The sequence below is a fragment of the Phyllobates terribilis genome, unplaced genomic scaffold (assembly GCF_046119375.1).
Source record: "Phyllobates terribilis strain yellow unplaced genomic scaffold, ASM4611937v1 Scaffold_1__5_contigs__length_1240528914, whole genome shotgun sequence".
NCBI lineage: Eukaryota > Metazoa > Chordata > Amphibia > Anura > Dendrobatidae > Phyllobates > Phyllobates terribilis.
The window spans coordinates 101200015-101210256 of record NW_027362761.1 but is presented as its reverse complement, the minus strand read 5'-3'; positions in this window follow the sequence as shown (position 1 = coordinate 101210256).

Here is a 10242-nt window from a genome sequence, read left to right as displayed (position 1 = left end):
TTCCTGTGGCCGTGGCTGTTCAAATATTTGGGTATCGCTACATGGGATCTCCTCTTCCACCACTTCAAGCGGAGCAAGCGAGGGGCAGAAATCTGGAAATGGACCAGTGAACAGCTCTTCAGAGTGTCCAAGTGTGGGATCAGTTGCTGTCTGACGACACTCGGCATGGTGGGAGGAAGGAGCATCAGGGTGAGGAGGAGTATGCGGTCGAGACTAACGGCTACTAAGATTTGAACGTGTGGAAGACAGACCGGAGGTGGTGGTGCCCAGGTAACTGGAAGTATTATCTGCTATCCAATTAATAACCTGTTCACACTGATCAGTTCGCAATACTGGTGTTGTTCTGTGCTTCCCTAGTAATTCGGTCATGAAGTGGGAGCGAGAAGATGTGGCTGTTGGTTGTGGCACATTTTCACGTTGGCCACGGCCCCGTCCTCTGCACGCACCATCACCAGAACGTCCAGTTCCACGTCCCTTGCCACGCGCCTTGCCCATTGTAAAGGAAGTAAAATAGCTTACACTCGCTCTATCAATGGAAAAAGGGTAAGAAAAAGTAGATTAGAACCGTGGAAGAGGAAAACCACGGTTCTATTTCTCTGGCCTACACCCAACTCTTTTAAACAATCTGAACAATCAGGGAGAAACTATTACTGTTTTTCTTTACGGAAAAAATACCCTAAGCTGAATAATAGAGATTTTTTACCGTGGAATGGCAAAAGCACAGTTATTGTTTACTGGGGTGTACCAGACAATTTTAAATAGATATATTTGTGGCTGAACAGTGAGCGACACACTCAAACTGTTTTTTTTTAGGTAAAAATGGCCCAAAAGTGGATAATACAGAGGTTTGAACCGTGGAACTGCAAAACCACACTTCTGTTTCTCTGGCCTACACCAGACTATTTTCAACAAATATATTTGTGTCTGAACAATCAGGGAGACACTATTACAGTTTTTTTGTTATGTTAAAAAATGCCAAAAGCAGGATAATAGAGATTTTTTACTGTGGAACGGCAAAACCACAGTTATAATTTGCTGGTGTATACCAGACTTTTTTAAATAGATATATTTGCCGCTGAACAGTGAGCGACACACTCAAACTGTTTTTTTTTTAGGTAAAAATGGCCCAAAAGTGGGTAATACAGAGGTTTGAACCATGGAACTGCAAAACCACACTTCTATTTCTCTGGCCTACACCAGACAAATATATTTGTGTCTGAACTGTCACAGACACACTATTTTTTTCTTTATTTTTGTGGGGGGGGGGGGACACCAAAAGGTTAATAACATGGGTATTTGTAGAGTGTGAAGGAGGGAATAAAACAAAAGAGGATTTAGATGAAAAAAAAAGGATTTTTCCTGGCCCCCGAGACCTGGAGCTAAGTGCAGCAATTTCAGCAACAGGAGCACACAGGACTGTAATGCAGCCTTTGCTGGTATAACCACTGCGTCTCCTATACAGCCTGCCTGCCTGCCTGATATCTGGGATGGATATTAGTCCAGAGAATGACTGTTTGTTTGATCTGGCAGCCTTTACAGACCCTACACTAACTATTTCGCAGTATATATCTCTCCCTAAATCAGCAGCGCTGTCCCTACACTGTCTGATCCTAGCCGTCTGTGTTCAAGATGGCAGCGCCCGGTTTTAAATACTCGAGGTGACGCTGTGCGGCCAGCCAATCAATGTAATGCCCACAACTAACATGGCTGCAGCATTACAGTGACTGGCTGGCAATTCCTGCATGTTCATTGGCTCTGTAAAGAGCGCCAAACATGCAGGGCGGAGACCCGAGCTCCCGCCCGAGTAACCCGGAAATGCTCGGTGCTCGCCGAACATCCCGAGTAGCATGATGCTCGGGCGAGTACCGAGCAGTGTCGAGCATGTTCGCTCAACACTATTAACAATCAATCACATATGAGGATAATTTGCATAATCACAAGAATAAATCACAAGGAACCACTCAAATCGCTAGACTTTAATATAAATAAAGAGTATCATTCCTATAGTTCATACCGTTAGGGTATTTTGTATCAAGTTTACTGATCCAAAATAATTCTCATAGCAGGACTTCTTTCCTCTTATCCCCTCCTCTAATAGAAAGATCCACTTTTTCTAACCCATAAAATGCAAAATTATTTAATTCCCCTTTATGTGTCTCTACAAAATGTTTACATGCTCCTGAATAGGATGCATTTTTATTTTTGATGTTGGTAACATGTTCTGCCATCCTTTTCTTTAATTTACGTATTGTGCAGCCAATGTATTTCATTTTACATTCTTTGCAAAAAATGCAATACACGACATAGTTTGTATTACAATTAATAAATCTTTTAATATCATTGGCTGCATCAATTTTTTGAGTTTACAGTGTGTACTGATACATCGTGCATTTAGAACATACACATTTAAAAAAACTTTACAACTTAGCCAGGGATTTAATCGCTTTTTTGTGACACATATAGACTTGGGGAAAGAGTAGCACCTATTGATCTCCCTTTTCTCGCCACACATACTAATCCATTTTTCAGGATTTTGTTTAGGTCCCGATCTTGAAATAATATAGGGACATATCTTTTTAGAATATTTTTTACTTCCTAAAATTGGCAACTATATGGGGTATTAAAAATGATTTTATTTTCCATATTATTAGGTTTAGTTGTTATTGTTTTTTTGTTGTTGTTAATACCATCACCCCTATTATTTAAATGAGTATTTCTTATAAGAACTTTTTTAATTGCTGAATCAATTTGTTTTTTCTTATATCCCTTTCCATAAATCTAGCTGTCAAAACCTCTGCTTGTTCATTAAATAGTGTGATATCAGAGCCAGAGCTTTTTCTATAGATTCTATTTAATTCACCATAGCGGACTGAATTCACAGTATGTGCTGGATGGCAGCTGTCTGCTCTAAGTGTAGTGTTCTAACTGATAGGTTTTCTATAGTTGCGATATCTAACCTTTTGTTGTTTTACATCCCCCATGAGAAACAAGTCCAAAAAACTGATTTTATCCTGCGGTTCAGTATAAGTAAATTTTAAATTAACATCATTGGCAATGATATAAGATAAAAAATATGGGATATTTTCCACTTCCCCTACCCATATTAGTAAAACATCGTCCAAATTCAATGTCATTTTTCAAAGGATTTTTATTAGTGTTGAGCGAGTATGTTCTATTAACCCTTTCGTCGAGTATGCTCGGGCCGAGCTTCGAATATTTATAGCTGCTCAGTGATATGGTTGAATCGCTCCCGTGTGCATGATTTGCAACTGTTTGACAGTTTTATTACATGTGAGGAATGTCTATTTCTTACACATTCCTCATATGTAATAAAACTGTCAAACAGTTGCAAATCATGCACACGGGAGCGATTCAACCATATCACCGAGCAGCTATAAATACTCGGAGCTCGGCCCGAGCATACTCGGACAGAACATACTCGCTCAACACTAATTTTTATCTGTGAAAATAATGTTTTCTTCCCACCATGATACAAAAAGTAAGGCTAAAGATGGAGAGAAACATGAGCCCATTGGGCAACCTTGAATTTGGAAATAATATTTTTCATTGAACATAAAAAAATTATGCTCAAGGAGATATTCAATACTCCGGATAATAATTTCCTTTGTTTCATCCGTATACCCGCTATTTTTTGTAAGTGGTGGTACACAGCAGTTAATGCTAAATTATGTGGAATAGATGAAAATAAATTTACCACATCACATGACAGAAATTTAGATTTTTCAGACCATTTTAAATTTTTCATATAATCAATTACTGATGATGTACCCATATGGTAGGGAATCAATTTCTTATTGGCCAGGGTCCCACACCCGGCACCCACGCCGATCAACCGCTTTCGGTGCTTGTGGCGGCAGCCGCCAACCAGAGGTACTTACATGCTCAGCTTGGCCGTCTAGCTGTAGTGGTCGCCGTAGGGTACTGCACATCTGCCTCCCATTAAATTGAATAGGAGGCGGATGTATAGTACCGCCCGGCGGCCACTACAACTAGACGGCCAAGCTGAGCAAGTAAGTACTTCCGGCTGGTGTCCACCGCCCCAGACACCCATAACAGCTGATCGGCGGGGTGCCAGGTGGGGGATCCCAGCCTATCAGACATTGATGCCTTGTCCTATGGATAGGGAATCAAGTAGCGGAAAACTTCTTTAAATGATCTCCAAACCCCCAACGCCAGAATATGCACATTCAGATTTGATTTTTTATGCAGGGCTACTCACAAGATTCTCCATCTGGAAATCTGCTCTTCATAGTTGTTTGCTAGACCTGGTGCTAATGCACCAAGCTGGCAGCAGCTGTGAGCCATGCATTATGGGCCCATGAGCCACATGTGGCTCTCAAGCCACAAGTTGGAGACCCCCGCCCTATAATTATACCTCAATGTTATAAATACAGCGGCCTGTGGGACAGTCCATAAAATCAGGTAGGTTTGTGACATTTGAAGAGAGGTGTGAAGAATAGCACCAGAGAGACCCCACAGAATCCCACCGCTGCCACCACTTGTGAAGGATCCACACCTCGCCACCCGCCTGACGTCACAATTATGTCACATGGATCACGTGATACGGATCTGCCCTTTGCACCAACATGATGTTCCGCACCCCCTCGAGGATGTGTAAGGTCAGATTGGTACTGTTCTACACAGACAACCCCTGTCCACACGGGTACAGGAAGGCACCGAGAGTGAGAAGAGGTGGCCCACTCAGTCACTGACGTGGCACTACACTCGCTCACACTCCTGACAGGCTGAGAGGCCCCACCACTAGCCCCAGTAAAGTGGAACCTTGTCGGCCTGGTAGAGCTCCCACCAGTTTCTATTAGATATAATTCTCGCTAGGACCAGGGGATTATATCAGGTCAGAAACCAGGCCAGTAGCGTGTTCGTTGGACCGAACAATGGACGTGAGAGTTTTTGGATCGAGATAAAAGAGTAGCTCAAGGTTAAATTATATATTTAATCGCCTTAAGGGCACACTAGGCAATACACTATATACATAAGGGTTATACATACATAATGGTCAGAGATGCAAACACAATTGTAGTGGTACAAAAGATATAAGCAGTTATTAAGAGTCAGTTGCCAGTCAGATGGAAGGCCTGGCTTGCGGGGGAGGGGCTGCCACATGGGAGGCTGGTGGTCCCCTTTGTTGCAGGACTTCTCCCACACGATGTGTTGTCGCGACCTCCCAGGGAAAAAGACACTGGGCTATGGTTTATGGAGCTCTTAACCCCTCTGGGTCACTCCCCCTCCTACCCCCTGACTGGACCTAAATCTCCACCCCTAGTCTCTCTCAGCTAAAAACTACAAAAGATAAAATTGGCTATACTTCCTTAATGGACGGTCCTAGGGAGCCAGTTCTGGTGTCATCGGATCAAGCTCTAGAGGTTTCCAAAAGGCTGTGCCATGTATCTCTTCATCCCCATGCAATACATTGTGCTGGAAGCTAGGGTGACATTCCTCCTGTTCGTGTGATTTCAAAAATCAATTTGGTGTATCACTGGAATGTATCGTATTCCCATAACTTGGTACTGAATTATACTTGTCTGACACAAAGGACATGCCGCATGGCTGGAGTCCACAGGGGGTCTTCCTGTGGCAGCTCCACAGTGGAAGGTGGGGGTTTTGTCACTCACTGCCCCTCAGCCCCCTCCCTTCTTGTTTAGCTGCAGAAGTGTACAATTACAGCTGTACTTTCTAGACCTCTATAATCCCCCACCAAACAGGGCACAATGATTGACATGGGATTATATCAACAATATTCTATACAAGAGGGGTGTCATTTGCACTTGTAAGTGACTAACCTTCTTCTAGTGAATTGAAAGGAGCAAAAAGATGTCTAAATTTTGAGTACACTGCATACAGACATCCCTGTGACAGTTAGAGAAGTGATCCCCAAACTTTCTGACTTTGAGAGCCACATTCAGCTCTGAGAAAGGGTCACGAGCCACATCCAGCGCTCGACCCCTCACAGTAGTGGCAACCAGCTCACGAAATTCACCATTTTGAGATGTGCTCCTAATACCTGTTTGCTAGACCAGGAGCTAATGCACAATGCTGGCAGAAAGCCGCAAGCCACAATTCATGGGACCACAAGCCACATGTGTCTCCAGAGCTATAGGTTGTGGACTCCTGAGTTAGAGAGTGGAGGCCAGTAGATACAGGGGGGCCCATGGAAAAGTAGCCTACCTCAGGCAGTAGTATGACAAGATGAACAAGCAAGTAGATTGTTTTTATCCACTTACCCACAAGTCACAACAGATGCTGAAAGTGGTCTTCATTCACATATATGCACCTCAGGGTATGCAGGAGCATGTTGGCTGATACTGCTTGCAGCTCTACAACAGTTATGCTACGCACATTATTTGTAATACTTTCCTTGAGTTAATCCAGGGTATGTGGATTGTTGGGGTGTACTTTCTGTATTAAATTTCCCCACAAATAAAAATTCCATGTGGACAAGTCCGTGGAATGTGGTTGCAATGACCCTAGCATTCCTCTATAAACAGTTCATGAACCCATGCCAATGAGTCGCGTGAGGCATGGCATGTTGCCCCATCTTGTTACAAAAAGCAGGACATTTTTCTGATGTTGTCAGTTGGTCATAAAACTGTTCCAAGATGTCTAGTTAAACAACAGTATTCACAGTTCATTTATAGAAAATTAGGCCCATTATTCGCATGCCTGATACTGTGCACCAAACGCCAAATTTCTGGTCACTAAGTGCTTTTTTTCAGTGGACCAGTACCTTGTATTCTGGGAATTTACATGACCTGATAAATGGACGCAAGCTTCATACATCATGAAGTACAGCAATGGGTCCAAATGTCCATTAGCAATTATAGTCAGAAATTATGTACAGTACTTTACTTCTTTAGCTTTGTCAGGCTGTTTCATTTGATGCATATGACGCGCCCCTGGGCCTGCTGCGTCGCGCGGCATCGCGCGCACGGGGGAGCTTACCCGGATCCGGATCAGATGGGGGTAGTAGTCTCGTGGCGGTGACCCGGTCCGTGCCCAGGGAGTCAAGCTGAGCGGCAGTGTCTTGAATAGTAGGGTGCTGTACGACTACGCCACCCGTTGAATGCAGCTTTAGGGCTGCTGCTGCAGGACAGTCCGCTGAGGCCGGTGATTTGGTTGTGCAGCGTAGATGGTATAACCCCCAACGGGAGGGGTACGGCCTCAGGGCAGCAAGTGTAGATGATGGTGGTAGCGATGGTGCAGCAAGAAAGTTCAGAGACATGTGATGCAGATTCAGGGTTTTTACTCACAGGTGTTGCCCCGGTCACTCCGGCCTTGAGTGACCACCCGAGTCGTGCTGCGTCCACCAGGTGTGGGACTCGGCCAACTCCCAGGCAGCTCCAGAGCGTGGTCCTGAGCTCCCCTCTCTTCCTTCCTACTGGCCGTTCCCACCAGGGACCCACCTTTGTCCGGCTCCCTCGGGCCTCTTGGTGGTAAAACCTTCTCTGGCTTTCCTGACCCTATTCGTGGTGTGCCTTCCTGGTGGGTGTGGTGAGGGTCGTGCCAAAGCTTGACCACGACCTCCGGTTCCTGGTTAAGGATATCTTGCCTCTGCCAGTTTGGGATCCGGTACCCTTTTCTGCCAACCCTTCACCCGTTAACTTGTGGGATCTCAGGGTTCCCTCTTGTCCTGCGTCTCTGGGCCTTTCTTCCTCCTCCTCTCCACTACAGGCCTGGCCCTGGAGCTAGGCCCAGCCGGAGCCACAGCTCCCTGTCAGCCCTCTCTGGCTGAGCTCCTCTCTGACAGACCTGGACTCTCCCTGTCCTAAGATGGTGCCCACCTTATATACTCCCTCTATGTGTGAGCCCAGGTGACTAGCACCCAATGGGCTCCTACTTCTATGCCCAGAGTCCCTCCCCTATCTGCCCCTACACTACTGTGATGTTCCTCCCCCCCCCCCACTCCAGCCAGGGACAGACGCTATCGTACCTGCACATCTATTTGGTGGGAGTACCGTTGTTCTGTCCCCCGGAAATGGGGTGAGTGTAGTGCATGCAGCTAGCTGAGCTCAGTCCCACACTCCATCCTTACCCGGGAGTGGTCTACCACACCTCTGGTTTGAGGTGCAATACCCCTGTAGCAGCCGAGCCCTCGGGGTGCTACACATACATGTTATTCAGTACTGTTTGAGGTTCATAGATCTCAGCACTCGCTGATATGTTGTTTGTGATACACCAACTTGCTGAGAGAGTCTTAGAATTGATTTTTGGGAATTATTTGCAATCCGCTGCTGAATTTCCTGTGAAACTTCGGCCATCCTGACAGATGCTAGCCTGAGATTTAAATTGTGAAAAAAATGCAAATTGTAATGTTTCATACTTGTGTTACATTAACTTAATAAGACAATCTAAGGGGTAACGTTTCTACTGATGGAGAATGTCAAGCTGACATAAGGAGACTTATAGGCCATGCAATGCTTCTCTGTTAAATTAAATATGCAAATATAATCTTAAGAGAGGAAGAGGACTAGAACTCTAGTGCCACCTATTGTGAGGCCTTTCACTTAGCTTTGCACTGAGGAGAGGCAAACACCCTAAAACACGTGTCTGCAAATGTAGTTTCTTGTCTGACTTTTTATCCCAAGTCATGTGTCAAGGCTCATTCAAGGGTCCATATTGACTTTTAGAATTGCTACCACAAATGGGTGGCACTAAGGTTCTTGCCCTCTCCCTCTCTGAAGAGGATATTTACATATGTAATTTCCCAGAGGAGCATTGCATGGCATATAAATAAAGTAGACATATAGTAATATTGCTTATTAACTATTATATAACTGTTCTGTGTGCCATAACTATCTGATATAGCGATATAAAAATTAAATGTTTGAAAATTGCTAATTGTTCTAAATTTTTGCCAAATTTACAATATTTTCAGAAATAATTTGAAAACATATCAACCTAAATTTACCATTGTCATTAAGTACAATGTGTCATGAAATAAACAATCTCAAGAATCTCTTGGTTATTTGGAAGCATTCCAAAGTTATTACCACATAAAGTGGCACATCAGATTTTTAAATTTGGGCATGGTCATTAAAGGGAACCTGTCATCAGGTTTTTGCTACCTGTTCTGAGTGCAGCATGATGTGGGAGAAAAGATTCTGATTACAGTAATATATCACTTACTTGGCTGCTTGAAGCATTTTCTGAATGCTGAGCTTTGTATAATCCCACCCACACCAGTGATTGGCATCACTCTTTGTACACTGTGCTAAGGCTAAAAGCTGCTAATCATTGGTGGGGTCAGTGTAATACAGAGCCCATGAATATGGAGAACTACATGGCAGCATGTTCTAGGGATAATCTCCTGAAGATAAAACAGGAAAAAAAGAATGATACAGCACTCCATATCCAATGACTGTATTTTGATCCAAGATGCTTCTGTAACTTCAAAACAGCACACCTATTTTAACTTCCTAAATTAAGGCATATTTTTGGATGACTTATGTAAAATCTGTAGCTTATTCATATACCATTGAACAAAGCTCTTGATATTCTAAAACAAGGATAATTTTTGCACTATGCTTGTGAAAAGGACACTGCTTCTTCTTTACACAGCTAGTGTATAAACACCAGCAAGACAGACATCTAGCCTTAAAGAGGGATAATTTTTGTACCCTTTTTATTATTTAATTAGCCAAAAAAGTTTGTTAATGCAGTGTTGTTAAATGGGCTGTCGGTTACCACCAGTTACTATAAGTTTTCTCCAAGCCAAATATATTGAGGTCACTTGGACATTACTTAGGCTGTGTTTTCATTAAAGAGCTCAAATGTGTTCAGTATACACCTAGGAGACCTCAGAGTGTTATACACGTCATATTCGAGCAATTAGAGGCTTTGCAATATTGAGATTTGTGATAAAAGTTCTGCACCACAAATCAAAATTTTTTTTAAAAATTGTTGAATCTGGCGAATTTTATATCTATTCATATAGTCTACTCCCCCATTTTTTAAGTGAGCTTACTAACTGCCCTGAATTGCCGTGTACAATGCAATACTAATCTTATTAAAAATAATTGCCATCAGGGTACGAAATATTCAGGACAAGTCATGCTCCAGTAGTACAATGTTTTTAGGCACTGAACATTTGGGATTTATTAGAGCTATTCATGTTTACTACATAAAAAATAACTCTGTAATTATAGTCATCAAATGAAATCCCTACTGTATAATAATCCTTTAAATTGTGAACATATTTCTAGC